General features: G+C 40.2%; 1 long non-coding RNA gene across 1 annotated transcript in view; it reads left to right on the top strand.

Annotated features, from left to right (window-relative positions):
* The window catches only part of LOC143694412 (uncharacterized), a 26,288-nt gene extending 10,251 nt beyond the window's left edge, over positions 1-16,037 (top strand). Inside the window, exons 2-4 of the long non-coding RNA XR_013182883.1 lie at positions 5,889-6,015; positions 13,240-13,359; positions 14,602-16,037. This is a non-coding gene — a long non-coding RNA (uncharacterized LOC143694412). The remainder of the gene's footprint in view (positions 1-5,888; positions 6,016-13,239; positions 13,360-14,601) is intronic.
* Positions 16,038-23,798: the final 7,761 nt, after the last annotated feature.

Here is a 23,798-nt window from a genome sequence, read left to right as displayed (position 1 = left end):
GGAGAAGACGGTTAATTTGTCACTAAAGTATGAAATCTTAGAAAATTAAGAGGAAATGGTAAAACAGTATATAGTAGGCTTGTTTGCCTCTTCAGGCCTTTTTATAAATAAAGGATTTTGGCTGCAAATCATTTGAAGTAATGTTTTAGCACAAGACTTAAACCACACACTATTATTATCCATTCCCATGATTTTATCTTGATGTCTCTAAAGATATTTTTACTGTCCTTGCTGTTGTGGTAACATAGCCCTTTTCACAACTTTGTCCTTTATAAGTGACTAGGATTTGAAAATCTAAATTTGACTTCTGGTCCTTCCTGATTCTTTAATAGCTGCTTCTGCTCTGCAGTTTGCTGCTGAAAATCCAGAACTACTGGGAAGGAAAGATAAATAAATATAAAAAAAATTATTTGCTTTAAATGTGTGAAGTGTTCAAATAATTTTAAACAGTTTAATTTAAATTTTAAACTGCAAATCTTCAACCTCTAATCACTTCTAAACTGAAGTGGTTTTAACCAAATGTGAAGTGCTGCAGAGTTTGAAATGATTATGCCTGGAGTAGATGGCTGTAAACTTTGGAGAGGGATGAAAACTATCTTTTAAAATTTTTTTTCTAAACATGCGCTTGTGCCGCATTGAACCATTCCTGCTGTAGAAGGCAAGGGGCTGAGAGGGCGGCTCTGTCAATTTGCAAGACTAATACACTGAAAGCATGAGAGCATTTGGAATTTTCTGAGGTATTTGGAATTCTGAGGAATTTTCTGTCTCAACACCAGGCTGAGGCATGCTTGGGAAGCCCTTGCCAGCCCGAGAGCCCCAGCAGGGCCAGGCGTGTGCCAGGCTGTGGGTGCACGGCAGGGAGGGTGCAGGGGCTCTGCAGTCCCTGGTCCCCAGCTTAGGGACAGGCAGAGCTCTGTGGGGAGGAAGGTATGTGTGCAGCAGGGGGATGGTTAACACTTCCAAATTCACAGCTATGTTTTTAGGACTCTTTCCAGCATTAGTTTCTCTTCAACATTTTTATTTTAGGGCTTTCAGTCTTTGCATTATGTGTTTTTCCTGTTTGAGGGAGAGAGTAAGAAACTTAAACTAGAATTCAGAAGCTGGTCCAGGACTCGGCTCCAGCTGGAAAAACACATGTGCTGGCATTCAGCTCCTGTAAGCTCCTTTCTGACTATTTTGAATGCTGGCATTGTTACAATAGGCAGGGGAACAGCCATGATAGCCCAGGGTGACAAATTGCTCAGCCTTGTGCATATATGTTTTTGCCTGGCTGGTTTTTATTAGCATGTAAGCATCATCTGTGGACTGCACATTCTTTCCCTTTCATTTTCATGACCCTGTCCAGTTCAGACGACTGACAGATTCACTATGTGATTTCCAGCTTTTGATGATGAACTTTTTGACAGCGGTCCTTATCTTTTATTTAATATTGTTATGATGATTATAACAAAGGGCTGCATGTTGGGCAGTCTGGAAATCAGACTGGGTGCTGCCTCCTTAACTCTACTGATAACTTTGTGCTAATTTAGCAACAGAACAGAGTACAACTTTATAGATTAAATGAGGAAAAAGGGTGACAACTGCTGAATCTGATTATTTGGGTTATGATAAGTGGTAATTATTTTATCTCAATGGGTAGGTATTTTATGCCCTGCTCCTTCAAGGACTTTCCTACTTATTTAACTTTTCTCTGGCAAGTAATCCCATTGATTTAAGTGGGACTATACATATGTGTGTGAGGACCAGTGCCTTATTATGCAGAGAGGATGTAAATAAACATCAACTTTTTCCCCTTTGGTTAAAAGGAGACTCTTGTAAATGAATGAAACCAAATGAACAAACAGAAAACAGATGAAAGGGAAAACATCCCTTCTTCCTGAAAGAAAAATGTTACATGCATCACTTCAGATTTGGCAGGCTCTTGTCTCTTACAGTCTCTGTTTTGTTTGCTTAGAGATGGCTGAATTACTATTTTTGATACCACTTAGGACCATGTGCTAGCAAAAGGTTTTTGTCAAAGCCTCCCAGTGGGTCCGGACAAGATCTCTCAAGCATACTGCGTGCTCTCACCAGGGATGATGGGGAGCAGGGGCAAGGGGTAATTTTTGCTCTGAAGCCCCTCTTTTGCATAGGAATTTGCATGAAAGATATAAACATGCTTTGTGTGTGCAAATCAGGAATAGCTACTTGTTGGACCTTTGCCAAGGAGAAAGGCTTTGAATTCAAGCTTGCTTTCACTGCTGGTTCAAGAGCTTAAATCTCTCATCCTCCAAATGTTTATTAAATTATCCATGTCTATTGCTCTAGGTGATTTTTGCTAAGTTTTGCTCTCCTTGCTGAAGGTAGAGGTTTGTAGAGGGACACCAGATGCAGAAGACTGATTTCTTTTCTACTCCAGGATCCACTTGGTAGGAAACTAACTCTTGAATTTACTGGATGTCCTTTCCCTGTGTCACTTAGATGTTGCTTTCTTGCTGAGATTTGAAACAGCTGCTAAGGGAATCTTTGCTGCTGAGGTTCGGGGACAAAATGGAGATGATATCCTCAAACACCCTCCAAGACATCTCCTTCCTTCTCTGCCTTGAAGGGAAGGAAGTGAGTTTGGCATTAGGAAATGCCTCTGGGAGTTTTATGTCAGTAGAAAATATTCCTTTGCTTTGAGAATCCAGTACTGGCAATCAATGGAGGCATGATATCCCCTTTTCAATGCTGAAATTTAGTGAAGGGATTGAGTCAGGACAGAATCCTGTATCCCTGTTTAGCAGATGTTCCTCTTTCATGCATTGAGATTTTCCAATCAGTACATGTCATGGTTGGACTCAAGCATTACAAGATAAAATCAGTCCTTTCAGTGGGTGGAAAAGCAGTCATGAATGTGTGAAAACTGTCTGGGAACATCCACGCTCTTCATTAAGGTCTTTCTGTATACTGAGGCTTATGGAAAAATCTCCTGCCATCTTCTCTCAACTTTGGATCAGGTTTATAGATGGATTTCTGAGATCAGCAGAGGTTTTGTATACAGGTTATTATCTTGGCTAAATGCTGGAGGCTCACCTATACAAGTTGTATAGTACAAAGTGTGAGCTGAGGCACCATAAGTCAAGAAACTGGGCTTTTATTTTTCTGGCTAAAGCACACTCACATATCCTATAGATGACTGCTGAGGAAGAAGTTTAGCAGACTGTGCTCCTCTGTGAATCTGGTCAAAGCTTTTGTGCTGAAACATTTATTCTGTTAAAAACACACTTGTTTGCTGGCACCCAGTCATTTCAAAAGAACAGGCCTGTTCTAACACGTCTTCCAAATGATTTCAAAACTGGACAGGGAAGCAGATTTCCATCAAAACCAGCTTGGCTCCTCATTTGCTCCCTCTCTACTGTCCACCCTTTGGGCTGTCTGTGCAGGAGTGGTCTTGGATTTCATCCCTGCTGGTGGTGGGACCCTCATGTGGTCCCACAGTACCCTACAGCTACCAGTGCCAGGCACACCTCTGAGGCAGAAGGTTTTGGGGCTCCCAGACACCCTGGAATGTTTGTGGGGCCACAGCTGACCTGGAGGTTTCTGTGCTTGTGCTTCCTTACACTCAGTACTTATAGCCGAAGTATTGAAATAATTTACAGTGGTTTGTATTTCCATTTCCATACCCAGCATGAAACCTCCACTCTTCACATTGATGTGGGGTTTTTTTTTTGGTTCTCTCAAAACTGCAAAGTTTTACTTAGAAAGATTGCCCTGGAAGCTAGCTCTGGTCATGGTATGCACCTGGTTTACATGGCCTAAGAAATGAAGTGAGAAAAATGTGTGAGAATGTGGACTGGCAAATCAAGAGGGGAATTTTCTGGTGTCAGAAAATAGGTAGGTAGTGCCTCACTCTGCAAACACTTACTGTGAAGTGCTTATTTTAGGGGCAGTATAAACACTTAAGTGAGACTGTGGCCTGGGAATAATTGTGGGACTTTGGACCATCTCTTTGTATAAGTCAATATTGCTCCCTCTGGGTAAACAGAGTAATGAACTTCATTTGTGGTGAATCTGGCTCTGTTTTGTGAGAGGCTTTTGCAGAGCCTGCCTTTCAGTGAGTTTTCATCCCTTCTCTAGTGGCTACACTGGCAGTGCATTGTCTCCTTCAGGCTTCTGCTTGGCCATATCATCTGACATGCCCTGTCTCTGGGCTCACTGGGGCTGAGGAAGCTGGTGTTGTTGCATGGGCACTGTGGGCAGGAACAGCTCTCAGGAGCGTGGTGAAGGCACTTTCCATTGCCGTGCTTTTCCAACAGGGAGATTGAGTTTAATTTGCTGGCTAATCTCTGGTGGTGAAATTCATTTCTGGTCTGTCTGTTTAGATTGCTGTGACACTCACCTGTGCAGGCATGTGTGGCACCCTTTGGCTGCCAGGGCTCTGGGTGGCTTGGAGCAGTGCTGGCTGCTCAGAGCTGCTCCCCTCCACTTTGGCACTGTGATGTGAAGGGACTGGTCTGCTCAGACATACCTGCTGCCCATGCAGAGCTCTAGGAAACTCACCACAGTGTCTGGAAACCTGAGATTGCCTGGGTTTTGTCCTTCCCTTCATAGATTTTAACACATGAATCGATGTGATTGTCCTAGTTCCTCTCCTTTGCTGGTTTATTTTTCATCATAGGTTTTCTCACATCAGGGACAAGGATCCAAACAGAAGAATAGAAGGGAAAAGGTGAACAATTTCTAGTCCTGCTCACATTGGACAACATTTCAAACCTTCTATGTCTTCTTCAGTATTTTAGCTTTGGTTTTATTAACTTTTAGTCACTTTCCTTGTTAACCTGACTGTTCATTTCTCAATATGCTCCTTTAACTACTTACATACCTCACAAAAAATAGTGCAGAGAAAGCAAACTAATTGATTAGACAAGCAGAAGCACATGGCATTCCATATTGGGCAGATTTGTGATGAGCAATTAATTATTTCTATTTTCTTCCTTCCCAGTTTAAATACAGTTTAAGTTGTTGATGTTAATATTATCAAACCAACATTTTTATATCATTTGCCAGGCTTGACAGAATTAAGTGGATTTCTTTGAATGATAATAGACATAATTAATTTTGTGTATAAGTTGCTTCAGTGCCTTTGAAATTAAGTAAAAAATGAGATGTTAAGACTGAATTAGTGATATTTAATTGGAACCGATTATAAAAAATAAACGAGATACACGGTAGTTATATGAAATAAAAAAGAGAGAGTGTGTATATAACTGCAGAAATTAACAATTTGTGGTTGAATGTTTTGCTTTAATAGGGTGGCAGCAGTGATTGTGAGCACAATGGAGAGAAAGAAGAGTGACACAGAAAGGGCAGGGCTGAGCTATTTGAACATGATTGACAAGAATAGTTACGTGGAATTTCTTTATAGGTCATGCAAACAGACCAAATGAAACCATTGCTCTTGGAGATCATGCGTTTCATTTTCCTAATTTAATGTTTTGTAGTCCTGTAATAAATGATGGCAATATGCAATATTAGTACTTTGCAAAGTATGTTAAGTTCAGCCATGTGCCTCTGCACCTGGCTTAGTAGATATTAGGAAGATAGAAGAAAGGTATTACTATGTTTAATGGCTTTTAACCTACAGCAATACTTATCAGTAACCCATTCTGAAAAATGACATGCCAGAGACCTGGCATCCTCCTGTGCATCAACTGGACAGCCTGGAAAATCTAGTCTGTGATACCACTATTATAAATTAGATATCACTCTCAGATGTAATCAACTGATTATAATCTCAGTCCTGTGTAGAGTAAAATTTGGCTGTTTATTAAAATGACTCAGCTTCTGGCCCATCTTTTGTCTCAGAAATAGCCCAAATTAAGATTTTGGCTGTTAGAATAAAGTTCTATTTTCTCATAAATCCACAGGTTAAAGCAGCTGCGTCAGGAATGTGTATGGAATGAGAGAAGAAAGGATGAAGCTGACTTTCCCGAAGTAGAAAAGACCAGTGCAGTGAAAACAGTAATTCCTCCCAGTAACAGGGGTTTAGACAAGGTAAGAAATGTGTGAGAGATGTTTTGTGGTGAACTGGATGCTCTAGTTTTTATTGGATGCCATCTAGGTGAAGTCAGCTGTGTAAGTGAAAAGATTACCCTGATGCCTACAAAGGGATGAAAACGAAAGCATTTATTCCATCTGAATTTGTCAGGAAATAGTGTGGATTATAACACTGAGATTCCCTTTTTCCCCTCCTACACCTTTGTTGTCAGTGAAGACACACACCAGGTTCATTCTTGGTCAAGTATGTGCCCACAGACCTCTCCAATCTGAGAGGAAAAGAGATGAGGTACTGTTGAGGAGTAAACAGAAGATGCCTGTGGTCACCTTTAAATTACTGTTATGGTGAAAGGTGCAAATAGCTGCCATCAAGTGAGCCTTTGATCCAAAGATAATAATAGATCTCATTAAAATCAGTGGGTTTGCCAGCTCTGAAGAAAAAAACAACAGAGCCTCTTTAAACAGAAGAGACAATGGAGGGATTTCAGACAGCACATGTCAGGTCAGACCTGAGCATGTAGGCAGGGGGATTTCCTTGGTAGCACACAAGGGAAGGGATATTGGGTTTGCAGTTGCTGAGCAAAGCCATGCAAAGCCCATTGGAGCAGCAGTGAGCAGGGCTGGTGTGGCAGGAGCAGTACCAGGGGTCTGGAGTGCAAAGAAAAGTGGTGCTGGATGATGGATTCTAGGTACAGAATGTGGGTACAGAAAATGCCTTCATGGCCAGGGAAAGACTCCTCTGGTTTGGCAACAAACAAACAAACAAACCAACGGAAACCCAATAGCCTAGAGAATGCTGTTGAACTGTGTCACTCATTACTGAGCTGGGGCAGTTCTGAAGGAACTGGGTCCTGTCTAACTCCTAAGTCCAAAAGAGCAACAGTGATGCACTTGAAAACCAATGAAGTCTAGGGAAGCCTCCTTTTGCCTTTTGTGAGCTCTGGATCAGGTCAGGGTTGCCAAGAGTTTGATACTGCTAAGATGATTATCTCAAGGGGATGTTTCTGAAGGAACTATACAGTGGGGGAGACAATACTTGCTTTGCCTGGTTTTGACAGCATGTCACATTCGATGGATGCTCTCTTCACTTTCCAGCTTTTGACAGGCCATAAAGGCTAATTAAACAAAACTACTGAATTCACATGCTTCCCTCAAAGGAGCACACATTTATCTTGCAAACAGTTAATACCTACTATCATGGGTATGTAAGTAGTCAATATGATATAACACATTGCAGAGCCTGCTGAAGGCAGATATTGCCAATTAACACATGGTATTACCAATCAACGCTCATGCCATTTATAGAACACTCTGCCTTGCTGCTACTGGAGATTCAAGACCCACAACAGTTTGAATGCATTTTTGAAGTAGGATTTTGTGTCAGGAAGGGAGTAAAGCTCTGCATTGCTAAAGAAATGGAAGAGCAAAGAAGGACTGAACCCCTTGAAGGGCGAGGAGCAGCACCATACAAACACACAAAAAAAAACAAGGTCTCTGCCTGGAGGGGCTTACAGTCTCAGGCCAACAAAATTCTGTGTATGAGACATCAGAGAATGGCAGTGGGAGGGAGGAGGGAGGGGGAAAAGGTGGTGTGATAAGCACAGGTGTGTACCCTGAAGAACAGCTTTTTTGTATGTGCTTTGTCAGCAGATTGCAGAGGTAGAGGAGGTTTCCATCTCATGGGCAGCATGGACAGGAGGCAGCAAGAAACAGAGCAGAGGAACATAGTTTGAAACAGATATTTAAGACAGGACAATGAATGAATAAAAGGCCAATTTCTGCTTCCTTTGATGGTTTTGGGCTGACTGGGGAAAATTTGATGCATGAGGCCCAGAAAATACTTTAATATGGACATCTGCTGGGGCTCTTTTCATCCCTCTCACTCAAGAAAAGGCTGCATCCTTACCTTTCATTCCTGTCCCTTGGCTACCACAGCTTCACAAAATCTTCCATGGAGTCCTATCAGGGCTGGAGCTAGATTTTGATGGTTTCTTCTGTCCCCAAACTGTACTCAGCAGCAGAGAGGTTCCTGTGTTTGAGGGACTGGAAGGAACAGCTCAGGGCTTAATGGCACACAGCAATAGACCAATAGACTCATCAGCAAGGAGACATAGGAGAGAAATACACAGATGCATGCACACATACCCATGTATATGCATATATACATACACATAAAACAATCAGAAAATAAAGACACTACAGAGAAAGAATACTTCCTAAAAGTGGTTTGACATAAAATTTCTCATGAGCTGTCAATATATGCTGCCTCTAGTGATGAAGATTTCATGCCTAAGGAATAAAAATGTGGCAACACCTTCCTTTTCTTTGAAGAAGAGATTTTAGGGCCTCCTGCTGCAGTCCGGATATTGGTATAAACTAGAATTAGTATCTCATGAGGAATGTATTTTTAAATTCTTTTTTTTTTCAGCTGAGGTGCTGTAGTATTAGGTTTTGTATTCTCTTGATGGTATGTAATCACTTTATTCTCACTCAGCTTGTCAGGAGGTTGCGCTGGAGCCCCTGAGGTGACTAGACCTGGAAAGTTGCTAAAAAGAAAGATAGTTGAATAATTGCTAAGGGTATTTTAGGGGTGTTTCAGCCTCTTCTGTAATTAAGAAAGCACAGCTTGGGGTTTATATAGATGTTTGCAGATTTTTTTTCTCATCTCATTTATTTTTTAGAAGAGAAGTCTGAGTAGTTCTCCCTTCCTTCATCTTCTTATCTAAATGCTATGGAAAAAAATGAAACAGAAAGGAATTAGCAAAGTCATCTCTTAAAATGTGCCTTTCCCCTCTATCCAAACACAGGAGGTAACTAGCACCCTGCTCCTGATTAGCTTTAGACTCCAGAAGAAAATGAGTGGAAAACAGATGATTTGTAGTGCAATTATCTGATCTTCTGAATCCTGGTTTTCAGTAGTCACTTCCTCCTTGAGTGTTTTACATTATGATACTATTTTACTGTTCAATTACCTAATTTAATTCCTCTATAAGATTCCTCTGGACTCCAACTACTCATCTTTTGAACGATCACTAGGAGTTTGCAAGAACTGGTGAACTTTTTCAATAAGTATTTTCCATTTCTTGAGGCAAGACATTGTGTTTCCTCTTCATGGCCACAATGGAAATTGACAGGGGATTTCTGTGAGTCGAAGCAGATTCCAAGGATGGCTTTAGTAACATGATTTCTTCACGACACCATTCTTGGAAAAATTATACAACACAATGTACAACTTAGACTGTTTTTTCCTTTCAGTACTACTGACTTTAAAAAATAAAACAAACCCACTAAAAAATTACTTAGTAAAGATTTACAGTATTATATTACTGTAGTAGATCTTCACTTTTTTTATTGCTAGTGAATGTAAACACTGAGCTAACACCATGTAAAAATTTGAAATGGAAATACAGAGAAAAATATGGAAATTTTATTTACTTTCAGGTACTTTCTTCTTAAGAGAAAAATCAGAATTGCAAGGCAGCTTGCCTTTCTAGGTTTTATGTGAATTCTGATTAAAATGAGTAGCTCTTTTAAAATATAGAGCTGTTTGCTTTCAGCAAAAATTCACAAAAGCAGCAATTCTGTTTTAGCCTATGACAACATAGGAAATTTTGAAAATCACAATTGTCTGTAAGCCTAAATAGCTGGGGAAAAATGATAGACATTTGGTTAGCTTTACTGAGCACATAATGTGCTGTCTGGCCTTCAGTACAATGTTTCAAAGCACTTGGATCCAAAATACCTCTCTGAGTCACGCTGAATGTTTTATCTTCAGTGCAGCGGCCCCATTTACGAGAGTGGGAGCTGTGATATTGATCATTAGAAGTTGCATATTGCTAACATTTTAGCCATAAACTTATTATAACCCTAAAAAAAATAAATATTATCTTCCCTGGAGTGGATTGAAATGCCTATTTTACAGATGCTGGATGAAATTTCTGAAGTTGCATGAAGTTTCTTTTAAATCTTGAATGAAAAGGTTCTTTCTGTATTAATTTAGGAACTGTTTTACTTTCCTTTGTGCCTGCCATTTAAAGGCTGAGGTGCACCTTTGTTTTTCTTCCACAAACCCTCCCGAAGTGCAGAAATCCAGTCAATCACTTTCACACACCCACAAAAAATAATGGCTTGACCTGCTCGTGGCCAGATCTGACATGCCCTGCTGTGGTGGGAAAATTAATTCACCTCACTACACTGCAGTCACCCTCAGCTGAGTCCTTCAATTATTTCATTATGATCTAACTAAGGCTGATAACAGATCTCATTTGATACTGTGGATGGCTGGGGGGGCAGCATGGGGGTGGGAAGTGGATGCCCTCACATGTCAAGCCCTTGCATCTAACCAGCCGAGCTCTGTGAGGCTTTCTTGCCTGATGGAAATGGGGGTGATTAAAGACATGTTGTGCCCGTCTGTGTAGCTTCCACATGATTTTTCTCCCTTAGATGATGTCCTGTGCATTTAGCATATTTGAAAATCTAGAGGCTTTTCATCTTTGGCAGGGGAAGGGAGGGATGTTTTTGATGGACTGGCTGGAGGAGCACACTCAGAGTCCAGTGTTTTCTGGAAAAAGGATCCATTATCATATTTTCTTTCTTCCCTTTTTTTTTTCACCTGTGCAGTGACAGATGGACGAAGGAAGCCCTGGAAATGTGTTAATTGCTCTTTTTTTTTCATTCAAGTGGTTTGGAGGTTCAGGAGACCCTCTAATTAAAGAATCGAAGAGTGAGCTGGGCATCTGGCCTCTGCCACTTTAATCAACTTTGTAATATGAGGAGAGGGCAGTGATTGTCTAATTACTTGACAGCTTGAAGATGTATAGGTAGTAAGCAAATTTTCTCAGAAGATGCCAAATTGTTATTACAACAAAATGCCTGCTATCCATTTTCTGTTTATAATTTATTTTTAAAAATGGGTAAATGTATGGCATCTCCATCCACTGAGTGGATCTGTGTGGGTTACAGGATTCTTTGGCATGATTTTGAATCCACGACACAATTGGAATGCAGAAGTTTTGTGATATCATGATGTTAAGTCAGATAAGAATTTTTCTCTGATATGACAAAACTACTGAACTGAGCTTTTTTATTTCTGAGTCTGCTGTGAAGTATCTAATTTCATCCATTTGCCTACAGAGAGTTGAATAAAGAGCATAGCTACTTTTCCCCCCATTTTTCAAAGGATAGAAATCCTAGCTCACACACCTGGAATTTATCACAGAGTAAAACAAGACTACTTCATGTTAGTGAACGTTATGTTGAGTACAAAATCATGTAGATTTCCTGAATCTGACGACAACCTGGAATAATTGCTGAGCAATGTGAATTTTGAAATTCTTCTTAAATGCTGTTAGCTCTGCTGTTAGTAGAGATGAATGTTGAAATACCATCACTATTACTTAAATATACAGGATCTTGTTGAATCAGCTGAATTCATATTATATCACTGTTTGTCTTTTTAAGAGAAAGAACTCATAAAATGCTTATCTCGCTAAGACAAAGTACATCCCATATTCTTCAAGGTGAAGCTCTAGTGTCAAAGTAAACAAGGCAGATGCCTCTTTAATAACTGTGTAATTCAGACTTATATTTAATTAATTAAAATGTCAGCATGAAGATACTGAAGGAAGCTGCTGTATCTTTCAGAGTTTGCTGCAGAATCCAAAGGACCTTGGTGCAAATACAAATCTTGCATCATGTATATTCTTTGAAATATGGATGGCTTAGTTGCTGGCATCTGGTCAATGGAGCTTTTCTTTGTTAGTCTCTGAATCAAGGTTGAATGTTACATAAAAGTAGATGGAATTTTTATTTTCTACGAACCCGTCAAACCTATCACCTCTGAAACTCGTGTTAATAAATCTCATCTGTATTGGAAACTTCAGCAGAAAAGCCAATATTGAATGGATTGTTACTCAGCATGGGCTCTTTTGGAGCCAAAATTAGGAGCCTCTGGCTGACGAGAGGAATGTCTCTTCAATCCCATTGTGGTACTTCAGTTGCACTTTTCCATTCTCATGAATAGACAGAGCTCCCCACTTCCTATTTTTTACATACCTTTGCAATTAGCTTTATTTTAAAATTTCCTTCATCAGGGAAAGTCTCTATCCACTTCCTTGCACACCACATAGAATGCTGGCAACCATTGGTACTTCTATAGCTGGCCTCCAAACCATCAATTTGAATGAACAAAGCAGACTATTTTCTCACACTTATAAGACCTACATTTATAGTATCCGCATGCTGGGGTAATTACTGCTAAATAATTTAATACTGTAAAAACTGACATATCCATTTAGGTGTATGCCTGTTATATTGTTAAACTGTATTGGGGTTTTGACCTCTATTAGACAGCAAATAATCCTACTAAATACTGGTCATTCTCTCTCTCTCACTCTTATGGTGAATTTTATTCATAAAGCTTAGGGTTTTGCAGCTATTCTCATCGTGAGATTAGTAAGTATACACTTGTGACAGCACTAAAAATTCAGTGCAATCACAATCATGTTTGATTACCAATTCAGAAGGATCTAGCCATCTAGCTGCAAGGATAATTTTGCTCACTGTAAACAGCTTGGAGAATTGTGTGCGATCATGTTGTGTGACCAAAAAAAAAAAACAACCAACGAATTAGATTATTTGCTAAATGCCAAGGCACATTAAATATTTTTGACAACAATGAAGATTCTTTGTAAATTGTAATTAGACTGGAAATTATTGCACAGAGCCTGCTTCTCTATAATCCTTTTAAATCAGAGTAGTTGTAATTGGCCTTAGAGACTCAAACTGTTTCGTGTTTTATTTTCTAGAAGTTCCGCTTCTGCATTTGTAATAACAGAATCCTTTGTGGATACAATACAATAGACATGTGTGTAGGGTTATTTTAGTTTATTTGTTTTGGTAGCGAGTCAGATAACCAGCGAAAAAGAATATAGAAAAGAAAACATGCCGAATGCTCCTGGATATGAATGGTACTTACATGTAAAAAAAGTTGCATAGAAATCATAATAGGCCAGATGAGGCTTAGAAAAGCAGCATAACCCTGCTGTTCAACATCTGCCAAGGATCTGGACCTATATTTTGCCTGTACTGTAAGAGGCTTCAGGAAACCTAATAATGTGAGTTTTCCTGAACACAAAGCCATGGATTTTTAGCAGTTCTAGAAGAGTCCTCAATGATTCCTTTTCAAAGTTATGATTTTAATTTTTTTTCTCCTGGTTTTAGGTCCACAGGAATGATAACTTCAGGAGAGCTGGTGGGAGAGGATGAATTCTGCTGCAGCCTTTCTATATCAAAAAAAGATCCTTTTCAGCACAAGATCTTAATGCTACTACTGAAGTGCAAGTATGTCTGTGTGTTTGTATAAATAATAGCTGTGGGAATGGGCGTGAGCAGTGGCAGATAGTCAAGGAGTTAAGTGGAAGTCAAAATTAAGTGGGAATTTTGAAGTTTATTTGATGTAACACTTGGCTTTGAGGATGGAGGAAGTTGGACTTGGGGCAAACCTGCAAATTACAGCCCAACCTCATTAGAAATTAGCTGGTAGTAATCAGAGAGCCTTAACTGACTGTAAAAGTACCTTTAATCTAGAGATGTGGGATTGTGTTGGGTGACTATTGCTCATTCTCTCACAGGCTGAATTAACTAACAAAACCAAATATGTCAATACATCCAATATAAAATTTCAGCTCATCTCTGCTGAGCTTATCACCAATATCCAAAATGAAACAAGGATTGTCTTGGAACAGTTTACACAGGATTAACATTCATGTGATCATGACTTCCACTGAAATAAGTCTAATCTGTAGATGTGCTGAGAAAATAATGTATTTAGAGCCACCTTAATCCACTTCATGTATGGAAGTTACAAACCACAACCTCCAGTGTGGCTCTATGTCGAACTGCAAATTTTAGATTTATTGAATTACTTTAGTTTTCCTTGATCTAGTGGAGGCTAAACATTGGTCTACATGCAGTCCTTTTCTATTTTTAATATTAAGTTTACATCCATTACTCAGAAGTAAAAAAGTCATCTGCTAATGTAGGTTTATTAAAAATTGCTAGAGTCCAAGGATGAGATTTTTGTCACATCGGTGAAGCAAATGGAAAAATGCACAGAAAAGACTAAAATGTTACTAAATCACCAGTTATAAACCTAACTTTAGAAGAACAAAAAATTAGCATAAAAACAGTATAAGTATCAGTCTTAACTGTTTCAAGGAGATAAAGGTTGCATGAATGAAATCCACCCAAACCAGTGAAAAAAAAAAAAAATCTGTTATCTTCAAGGAGTTTTGTGTCAGATACTCTCAAAAAATATCTTTATCAGATTGACAGTTTTTTATTTCAGTGGCTTACTTTTGGATCAAGCTAATTTCTTTCAATAAACTAAAAATATCTAACCAGGAGAAAAATTTACAAACTAAGCTTTTATCCTAGGCCCCAGGATAATGTACTCCTTTTTCCTTTAGGTAAACCACAAATATTTTTGTATAATGATATTAGTGATTCTTAGTTTGATTATATGCAACATTGTGAAGTTTTAAGGGCATCTTTGGCAAAGGCTATTGCCTTTTCTTCCTTCAGGTCTCCCCCATTTCTGGCTGAACTAATCTGCTGTAGGACATTAAAGACATGGGAAATGTTGAGGTGTCCAAAGCTGGAAGGACAGGATGTAAATAGAGGGGAATTTATATGCTCAGATGGGGCATTGAAAGAGACTTCTGCCTCATGCTGCAGGGTAAGACAGAATGCACAGTTCTGAAGAGCCAAAAGTGTAAACTGCTGGTGAATTCTGCCTGCTGGAAGAAAAGGCCTTGGGCAGCTCATCATTTTGGGAGGGTGGGGAGGCTGCCCTGTCTCTCAGCTCGCTCCCTGTGTGGGTTGAGGTGGGGCCAGAAGCAGGATGGTTGTGGCAGGTGGGAGCCCTTCTCCAAAGCCTCTGGCCAGTGATAAATGGTTGATTCATGGTGTTTTCCTGAGGCCTCTGCATTGCAACCTGTTGGCCTGGCATCAAAGAGAAAGGCTTTGCTGTCTGCATCCTCTTATCAACATGCTTTACTGGCCAAATTCCATGGACTTTGTCTAAACCTTACAGAGGTGAACCACCCATGGAGCCAGTGGAAGCCTTTTGTAAGCAGCACTTGAATAAGGAAATTGAAGGTACTGCCAAGGGGAAGGATGGACTAGGTGACCTCATTGGTCTTTTCCACCAAAAGGTTTATTAGTCAGACAAACACTGTGCAGGGGCCTGCAGTCTGTTGGGAGAGGAGCGAGCACACTCCTGGAGTAGCAGTGCTGGAAGGCATTAGGGCTTAGGGTGGTTTAATTATCCCAGTGCTGCTGCTGGGAGGTAATTCTCAGTCCATTGGCAGTGGGTGCTTTCAGCACAGGTCACTGCAGATGGGCAGCAGGGCCATGGCTGTGCACTGCCCCAGGGCAGTACAGTCCTCCAGCTGCGTGGCCACACTCCTTTCCACTCCTTGTCCTCTCAGTCCTGCAGCCACTGTCTCTCCAAAATGGAAAAAGCCTTTGAAATAGGACCCTGCTTTTGAAGCAAGCAGAGTTTTAATATGAAGAATGCTGCATTTTATGTGAGCATTGTGTATGTCCAAAAAGAGGGAGAAAAAGACTTTATATGTACCCGTATGCATGCACATATTTATTTACAAACCCTGCATCTTCTTAAGGTAAAGTAGTTTATAAAACTGGCAGTGAGATGGAGTCAAACTTTGGGGTTTAGCACTTAAGCACTGGTCTCTGGCATCATATTTCTTGTTAGTCTCAGCATCTCATTCGAAAAGTCATTTATATCAATACTATTACCAGCCACCTGACTCATGGCTGCAATGTAGAGGTTAATTAGCTATGAAGTTTGGAAGCTCATGGACTATGAAAAGTGCTATAGTGTTTTGTTGCTATGTTGCTGATTATTTCTGTGGTAGGTCTGGTTGAATGTGTGCCAGTGCAAATGCAGGTCCTTGATGCAAATGCCACCCCTGTGCTCTTCAGCTCAGAAATCCTGAGGTACTGGTGATTAATCAAAGGGATTTGATAATAGTACCATGAAGAGCTGGTGGGTACCACAAAACTGCAAAGTTACTGCAGGTAACATACTCTTGATTTTCCTTGATTTGCCATATGTACCTGCTGACCAGGCATGCACTTGTGCCAGCTTCAAGGTAAGGCTGCACAAAGCAGAATCTCCTGGCACCTTCTTTCCAGTTAATTTTCTGGGGGATAGAGGACTTGTTTTTCTCCTCCTCCCTCTCTTTGCTTGCTGCTCCTCTGGCCAGGATGACTGGTGTGGGCGGCACGTCCCTTTGAGCACTTTGAGAAACGCCCTGACTTCCTCCCCCTGAGCTCAAATGTCTCCTTTGATTTTCCTGATGCCTGTCACCCTGCCTCTGCTGCTGGTGTTCCCAGCGATGCTGCAGATGCAGGAGTGCTTCATGAAGCTTGGGGGGGCAGAGAGAGCCTCACACCAGCCTGCCCTCACCACTGCTCTCTGCAGCCCAACACAGGAAGACCAGGGTGAAGGGATGAAGCTCAGTCAGCAGTGGCTCTGCCCTGGCTGCCCTCTCTGCAGGGCTGACTCCTCATTCACCAGACTAATGCTCCTAAATATATGACTGCCTCCATCTTGTCACCCTGCCACAGCTCACCCTCTCACTGATGTGAACGGGTACTATATTTACCCAGGAGAGTCATGAAAATTGCCATGACAATGATTGTGGTTGCTTGGGAATGCAAGGAGCTAATTTTGCCTGAATAATAAGACACAGAGTCATCTGTCTCCCTTGGTAAAGCAACAAGGAGTTTATGCAGGTGAGAACAGGTAATCTTTGTGAGGGCATAATTGCAGAATGCAAAAATGTTCCTGTATCAGTTCAGACCAGTGACTAATAAAAGGCTCTATGTGCTAAATGGCTGAAGTTTGATGCACTCCCTCATTGTGATGAAGATCTGTAGGAAAACTGAGCTTCCCTGCCCCCTCGTTTCACCACCAAAGAGGAAAAAAAAAATCCCATTAAAAAAACTTTAGCCTGAAAATAACTCTATACTGTACATCTTTGCCTAGGGCAAATTTTTCACTGATGAGTAACAGCATTTTCACAATTCACCTTTTATATTTATTGATCTAATGCTATGTAGTATGCCAAAGTTCATTTAAAGGAGACTACAGCTTTTGCTTTTGGGAATCTGAAGGAGAAGATAATTACCAAAACCTAAAACTTTCTTAGCTCATGCTTTTACTTCTCCATCACTCTCCATCAAAAAATCTGTGGAGACCTCTTTGGCAAAATGCTGACAAAGATCCCACCCTAACAAAATAAAAAAGCACTAAAGAAGTTCCGTTTTTGTTTCAGAAGTGTCCTGGCATCTCTGAACAAATAGAAAAGCCTGTTCCAGCAACGCACATTCCCCCGAGGCACCAAAGTTTGGGGAAGGACCTCTTGCTGTGCAGGCGCCCCGTTTGCGAGCGCTGGAGCCGCTGGCTCAGTGTCCCAGAGGACACCTCCGCTGTCAGCAACACCAGGGGCTGATCTTTACACGCTTCAAAAAGACGCCATTTCAGGCGTTCGCTGGCTTTTCCCAAGCCGGACACAGCCGTTCCCTGGAGAGCTGAGAGTGTTTTCTGCCGCACCTGGGTGCCAGCGGCACCGAGCGAATGTGCAGAGGCGCGGAGCCGCCGAGCCCGGCCGGGCAGCGCTCCCCGGCTGCGGCGCAGCGTGCGGGGCTGCCGGGCTCGATCGGCGCCGCTCCGCTCCGGCTCCGGCTCCGTCCGCGGGAGCAGCCAGCCCTCAAAGGCATCGGCCGCAGCGAAGGCAACTGCTGGCTTTCAAACTGCTCCCAGGAATCAGATAAACAGTCTCTCAGGACTCAAAAGAAATCTCGCTCTCACTCTTAAAAAAAAATTTTTTTTGGTGTCTTGCACTTTTTGTAAGTGACAGTTTTGCAAATTGCTAGTAAAGAACTTAAATGTCTAATTAAATCTCGAAGATGTACAAGAGTTTGAAGAGCGTGATTGATGCCCACAAAGGTATGGCTGTCTAATGGAGTCGTCCTGACAGCAATCGCGAAAGCCCATTTAACGGCTGATGTCTTGTTGTGATCCATGTTGTCATTTTTTCATTACTGATTAAAATTAAAAATCTGCTTGGCAAATCCATTGTAAAAATTTCCTTCATGAAAATCGACGGGTACAAATTATTTTGTCAATCGCCTGGCAATCAAACTGTGACTGAAGACTGTTTCATGCCCATAGAATTTTTTTTCTTTTTACTCATGCCAGTGAGTTTTCATAAAAAAGTTTCTTAAGTGTAGGTGGCAGTCTTGGCAATTTTCTTTTTTTATTAATAAATAAAAAAAAGCTGCGTCTCTATATGTTAATGAATATTTTGTTTATGTTGTCTTCCCATTCCCCTTTGAAAGCAAATGGGAATGTTCCTCACTCTGTAAGTTGGTTATACTACTGAATTGTCTAATGCCATGTAATGACAGGTGAATAATAGTAATACAAGCCTTTATTAAGATAAATCTGTTTTGAGAGTTGAAGTGTAAGCTGTCTAAGATATAAAACTGGAAAAAAAAAAAGACAAAAAACCCAACCAAACCTTGCAATGCTGCATTCTTTATAGCTGGAATAACTTTATGGCTGCACTTCTTGGTGGGGTTTCCAGCTTGGTGTTCCCATGTACCGGTGCAGCAGACCTGGGTGAGCTGCCCTGGGGTGAGAGCTGCAAATTCACTGCAAGGGGTGATCCAGGATGGCAACTGAGAACTCAGCAGTGTGTAGCTCACTGTCAGAGGAAAGTAATTTAGAGCTCCTAATTTCTCTGTAAAATTCAGAGATGCTTTACTCTGGCTAGAAACAAACGGACAACTCAAGCAGCAAGAAAAACATTATTGTCCCATTAATAAAACTTTTCTCCCACTTAATTGATATTTCTGCTTCTCATAATTGAGTCTCATCGCTGAGTATAAATCAAAGATAATAAAAATAGCTCTCCATGGCTGATACGCATGCTGGTTTCAAGTCTGATCTCTGTTGCTGTTCATGCTTATCTAATTTAATCAATGTATCTTTTTCTGCAGGTTCTTATATCATCACTGTGGATACTTCTTACTTCGGAGAACAAGAGGAAGGGAATGTTTTGTTTTGCAGATTTGTTTCTTTATTTTGATATTTAAATTAAAATGTTGAATTTTATTGTGTACTTTATATCTTTTAAACCCTTCTGAAATAAAGAGTGTATTGATCACTCTGGATGAGTAAAAATTGACTGAATCATTTTATCCTTGTTTTAAGTCCATCATATTTTGATGAACATAAGCATTTTATTAGTAACACTCTCAAGGTTGTGAAATTTTTAAAACAAAGATTTGCAAGTTACTTTACAGTAAATATATTTATGCTTCTATGAAATGGGTTGCAGATTTTAATGTGAAGGTCTTGTCTGATTATGGCAACATGTATTTGTGTGATAATGATTTTGGAAAGCTGATGTGCCATTCCCCAGAGTAAAATAATGGAAAATAATTACTGGGAGAAAGCTGGCTGCCCAAGTCACAATTTTAAAGATTGTTCAGTGTCTTTGGGGATATACTTTAGGCAGTAAGAACTTGGGACGATGTCTTTTTATTGCTGCTTAAATTTGGATGTAGCAGCAACATTAATAAGAACAATAACTTTTTTTTTATTGAAAAGTTAATTTCCAGAATAAAATGAATGTTTTGACCTTTGCTATAGAGTTGTAGAAGCATGTGCTACCAAAAGTTGTGTACTATACATCTGCACAAGTCCTGGAAGAGCCTACACAGCATGCTCGGGAGCCACGTGCTGTTTTCAGCTCAGCTCTGAGCTCCTGCTGGAGGGGACTTGCACTAGGAGTTTCCCTGCACATGGTCCTTTTTAACTGAGTTTCCCCAGTCTTTCTAGGTGGGAGAGGCAGCTTTCTGAGCTGTTGCAGCCTGTTTTTGGTAGCCTTGCATGCTGAACTGGTACTCTGGGCTGAAATCCAGGCAACACGGCAGGACTACTGCTGCTCCCCAAACAATTGCACAGGGCTTTTACTGCTTCATCGGTTGTTGTTCCTAGCATGGGTAATAGTGAAAACAATGGGTTGGAGTAGAATAAGGAAACAAACAAAATAACAATGTGAATACCAAAACAACAGCAGCAAAAAACCCCCAAGTTTACATGTTTTTAATAATGTTTATGTGACAGAGAGAAAGGCTGAGGAATTTTAGCCATGTGGGATATGTCACTCTTTATTTCTGCCTCTGAGGCAAAAGCAAAGCAAAGTGCTTAATAGTTTGAGCTTGGAGCAGGGTGTCAACCTCAGTTTATGAAAGATTATTATTTATTTTACAGTAGTGCCCCAAATGTACCAGCTGCTACATGAAAATACTGGGAAACAGGCTTTTCCCCTGAGAGCTGGTATGATGTGACCCCTCTTTAAGGCTGTCCGCAGGGTTTGAGCCTCAGGCTCACACGCATTCAAAACGTGCGCACACTGAGAACTTTCCCACTCTGCTGTCATATCATGTCTCTGTTACAGGATCAAATCCTGGCATGTACCATCCTTCATCTAACAGCCTTTTTTCCAGGGAAGGGAAGTGGGAGTGTGGGTTTGGAGGCTTGCTGTGAGAATTAGATGACAAATTCCCCTGGTATGCTACAATGCTCTTTGGTCACAGAGAAAGGACTTTGCAGGATTTAGGGGTAAAAAATTGAATTTGGAGAGCTAAATTCTAAAATAGAATTCACAGAGCTCTAACCTAGCTTCATACCTTTGTTTAGTATACAGCTACCTGTACTAAAATTGCAGCAAAAGCTCAGCAAAACTGAACTTGGGTCCAAAAAAAGCAACAAAGCTGGTGGAGGGTCTGGAGCACAAGTCTTATGAGGAGTGGCTGAGGGATCTGGGAGTGGGTAGCCTGAGGAAAAGGAGGTTAAGGGGGGACCTTCTCACTCTCTACAACTACCTGAAAGGAGGAGACATAGCAAAGGGGATCATTGTCTTCTCACAAGCAACAAGTGATACAATGAGAGGAAACAGACTCATATTGCACCAGAGGAGGTTTATATTGGATATTAGGAAAAAAAAAATTCAATGAAACAATGGTCAGGCACTGGAACAGGCTGCCCAGGGAGCTAAGTAGTTGAGTCACTATCCCTGGAGGTATTTAAAAGGCACGGAGATGCGGCCCTTAGGGACAAGGTTTGGTGGTGAACTTGGCGGTGCCAGGTTAACAATTAAACTCAATGGTCCTAAAAGTCTTTTCCAACCTAAATGATTCTATGATTCTGTGACCCCATGATTCTTAGTGCATAACTTATACCTGAGATGGTCAGTGATACTCTGGAAGGTAATGTGGGCAAGGCAATAAATGTTCAAAAGTTTTTTTTTGGTTCAAAATTTTGGTGGGCTTTTTTTATTGTTTTTTTTTTTTTTTTCTTATTCTTCCTGTCCACAGACATAAATTATTTAGTTGCTTAAATGTCTAGTTTCAAGTTGTTACTGAAGTTTCATGTCTATAGCAACAGACTTTGAAATGGAATTCACTGCAGAGATTGCCTGCCATTATTCTTAGTAAAAATAATGGAAGAACCAGTGTCCAAATTCCTCATAAAGCATTACAGTGTCATCGGACTGAAAGGATTTTTAGGTTAGCATTGTGATTTGCTAAGAGTTTCATTTTAATGAACACTGTTTAATCAGAAATGTCTGATTCACAAAACCCATATTGTTTGCAGAAAAGAGTTTGTTTTGATGTAGTTCTCTAAAGACTAACTTTTTATGCATGTGAGAAAATTTTAAACAAAGTTTGCAACAGAGAATGTCTGTCTCCTTTCTCTAAGATAGTTTTTGTTTGAAATGTGTGTTATAAAGAAGCAGTAGGTGTCATATATAATAACACATCCTATGCAATGCTATAGTATACAGGAATACAATAATATTCCTGTACACTGAAATATCATATACTCTGTACAAATACAACATACTAAGTAATATATTTTTAGAACTATAAGGCTTTGAATGTTTCCAGAAAAACCAGAACCCTTCAAGACTTTTGTCCTCGTGGGTGCAAGATGTCCAAAGTGAGGCTGGAATGAATTGTCTTTTGTGACAACTAGTGAACCAAACTAATTTAATCTTTAAGGGCATTTTATGATGTCATTCACCCTGCTCATCAAGTTAATAGTTATGAGGATACTTATTTTTCTAATTTTTTTTTCCCAAAAATGAATGACCAAGGGAGGAATCTGTTTCTCTAAAGACTCAGGCAGATGCAGGCTCCCTGGTGAGTGATGGACATGAGATAGGCATTTATTCCTCACCTCCCTGGAGGTCCCGTATCTAATTCAGCAACTCCACTGTGGGACCCACTCTCTCTGCACCATGTGGTGGTGTGAGTTTCCCTGTGGACTCTTCACTGCTGCTGGGTGAAGCAGGCTCTTGATCATGAGGTTGAAGCCTCTGCTGTCATGTCTTTGCTTCCCTGTTACCTGAGGGAGCTGAGCTGAGGCGACAGCAGGTTCCTCTATCTGTACCAGAGTCACATCTCCTGATCGCAGCACAGGGGTAACCTTTGTGCTCAGGAATAAATGTGTGACATATGTATGACATACATATCAAGTATTTAAACTTTTGCCCTAGAGTGTGTTAGTAATTGTCTGTATGTGCTAAATATATTACCATTTATTGAATTAATTATCCTTTATTCTTACATTTGACATTCCACAGTGATCCCATCAGTCTAGTGTCACTGAGTTGATAATCACATAATAAGTTTTAAATCCCATAATATTTCATATTGAACTGTTTCCAGAAGTTATTTACCTTTAAGACCTGTTACATTGAAATGTTCTTGTGGTGCTGAAATCAGTCTAGACTGAAAAAAATTTTAGAAGCAGGGATCTTTGTGTTTTAATGGTGAATTACTAGATTATGGACTGGCAAATATTTTCTCTAGCAGTGAATTTCATTCAAAAAGTTATGCCATAGAAAAACATTAGAGCTTAGATGAGACACTCATATTTTTTCCAGTGGTTTTAGGATTTTCTCTACAGTATTAAATATCTCAAATCTAATGAGACAGTTACCCCTTGCAAACACAGCTAGTATGTAGTCTTGAAGTGTGTATGATTCTGTAAAACTGCACTATGTAATCACAATTATCTACAGATTTTAAATTACCTTCAGGAACACACTATAGCTCATAAATCTGAGTTTTCTTATTTGTAGAGCTTCTCTCCCAGGAACAGTGGTTTTGGAAAAGAAAACAAATTTTTTGAGAGAGCATAAAGTACTTGAAAATAAAGGAGTTCCTCTCAATGTGGATTGCTATAACTGAGGTCAGAAACTGGACCCTTTCACTTCTGAGAGCTAGTAGGTTAATGCCTCCTTACGCCCCAATAGTCAAGGGATTAACAGAGTTTCCATTACATGCTCCTGTTTTGAGAGGTTAATATCTCAGCCTATAAAAATTTTCTGTGTGCTGAAACTTGGCACATGAGGTCTCCGAATGGGAGAAACTTGTTTTTACAGAATATGGTTTAAATCACTTGGATATTTTTTAAGTTACAAGGAAGAAAAAAAAAAAAAACAAAAACAAGAAAAGACAGAAGTTTGTGGTTTCACACTGGGATTTTTTATGGTCCTAAAAATGCAAACTGAGCTTTGACTTAAGCAATGTAATTTTGCATAATGTAAGCTATTGTCTCTCAGTATTAAACAGAGCCTTGAAAACTTCTGCCATTTTAGGTTCCTGAA

The sequence above is a fragment of the Agelaius phoeniceus genome, chromosome 6 (assembly GCF_051311805.1).
Source record: "Agelaius phoeniceus isolate bAgePho1 chromosome 6, bAgePho1.hap1, whole genome shotgun sequence".
NCBI classification, from domain to species: Eukaryota; Metazoa; Chordata; class Aves; order Passeriformes; family Icteridae; genus Agelaius; species Agelaius phoeniceus.
This window is presented reverse-complemented; position numbering and strand designations above follow the sequence as displayed.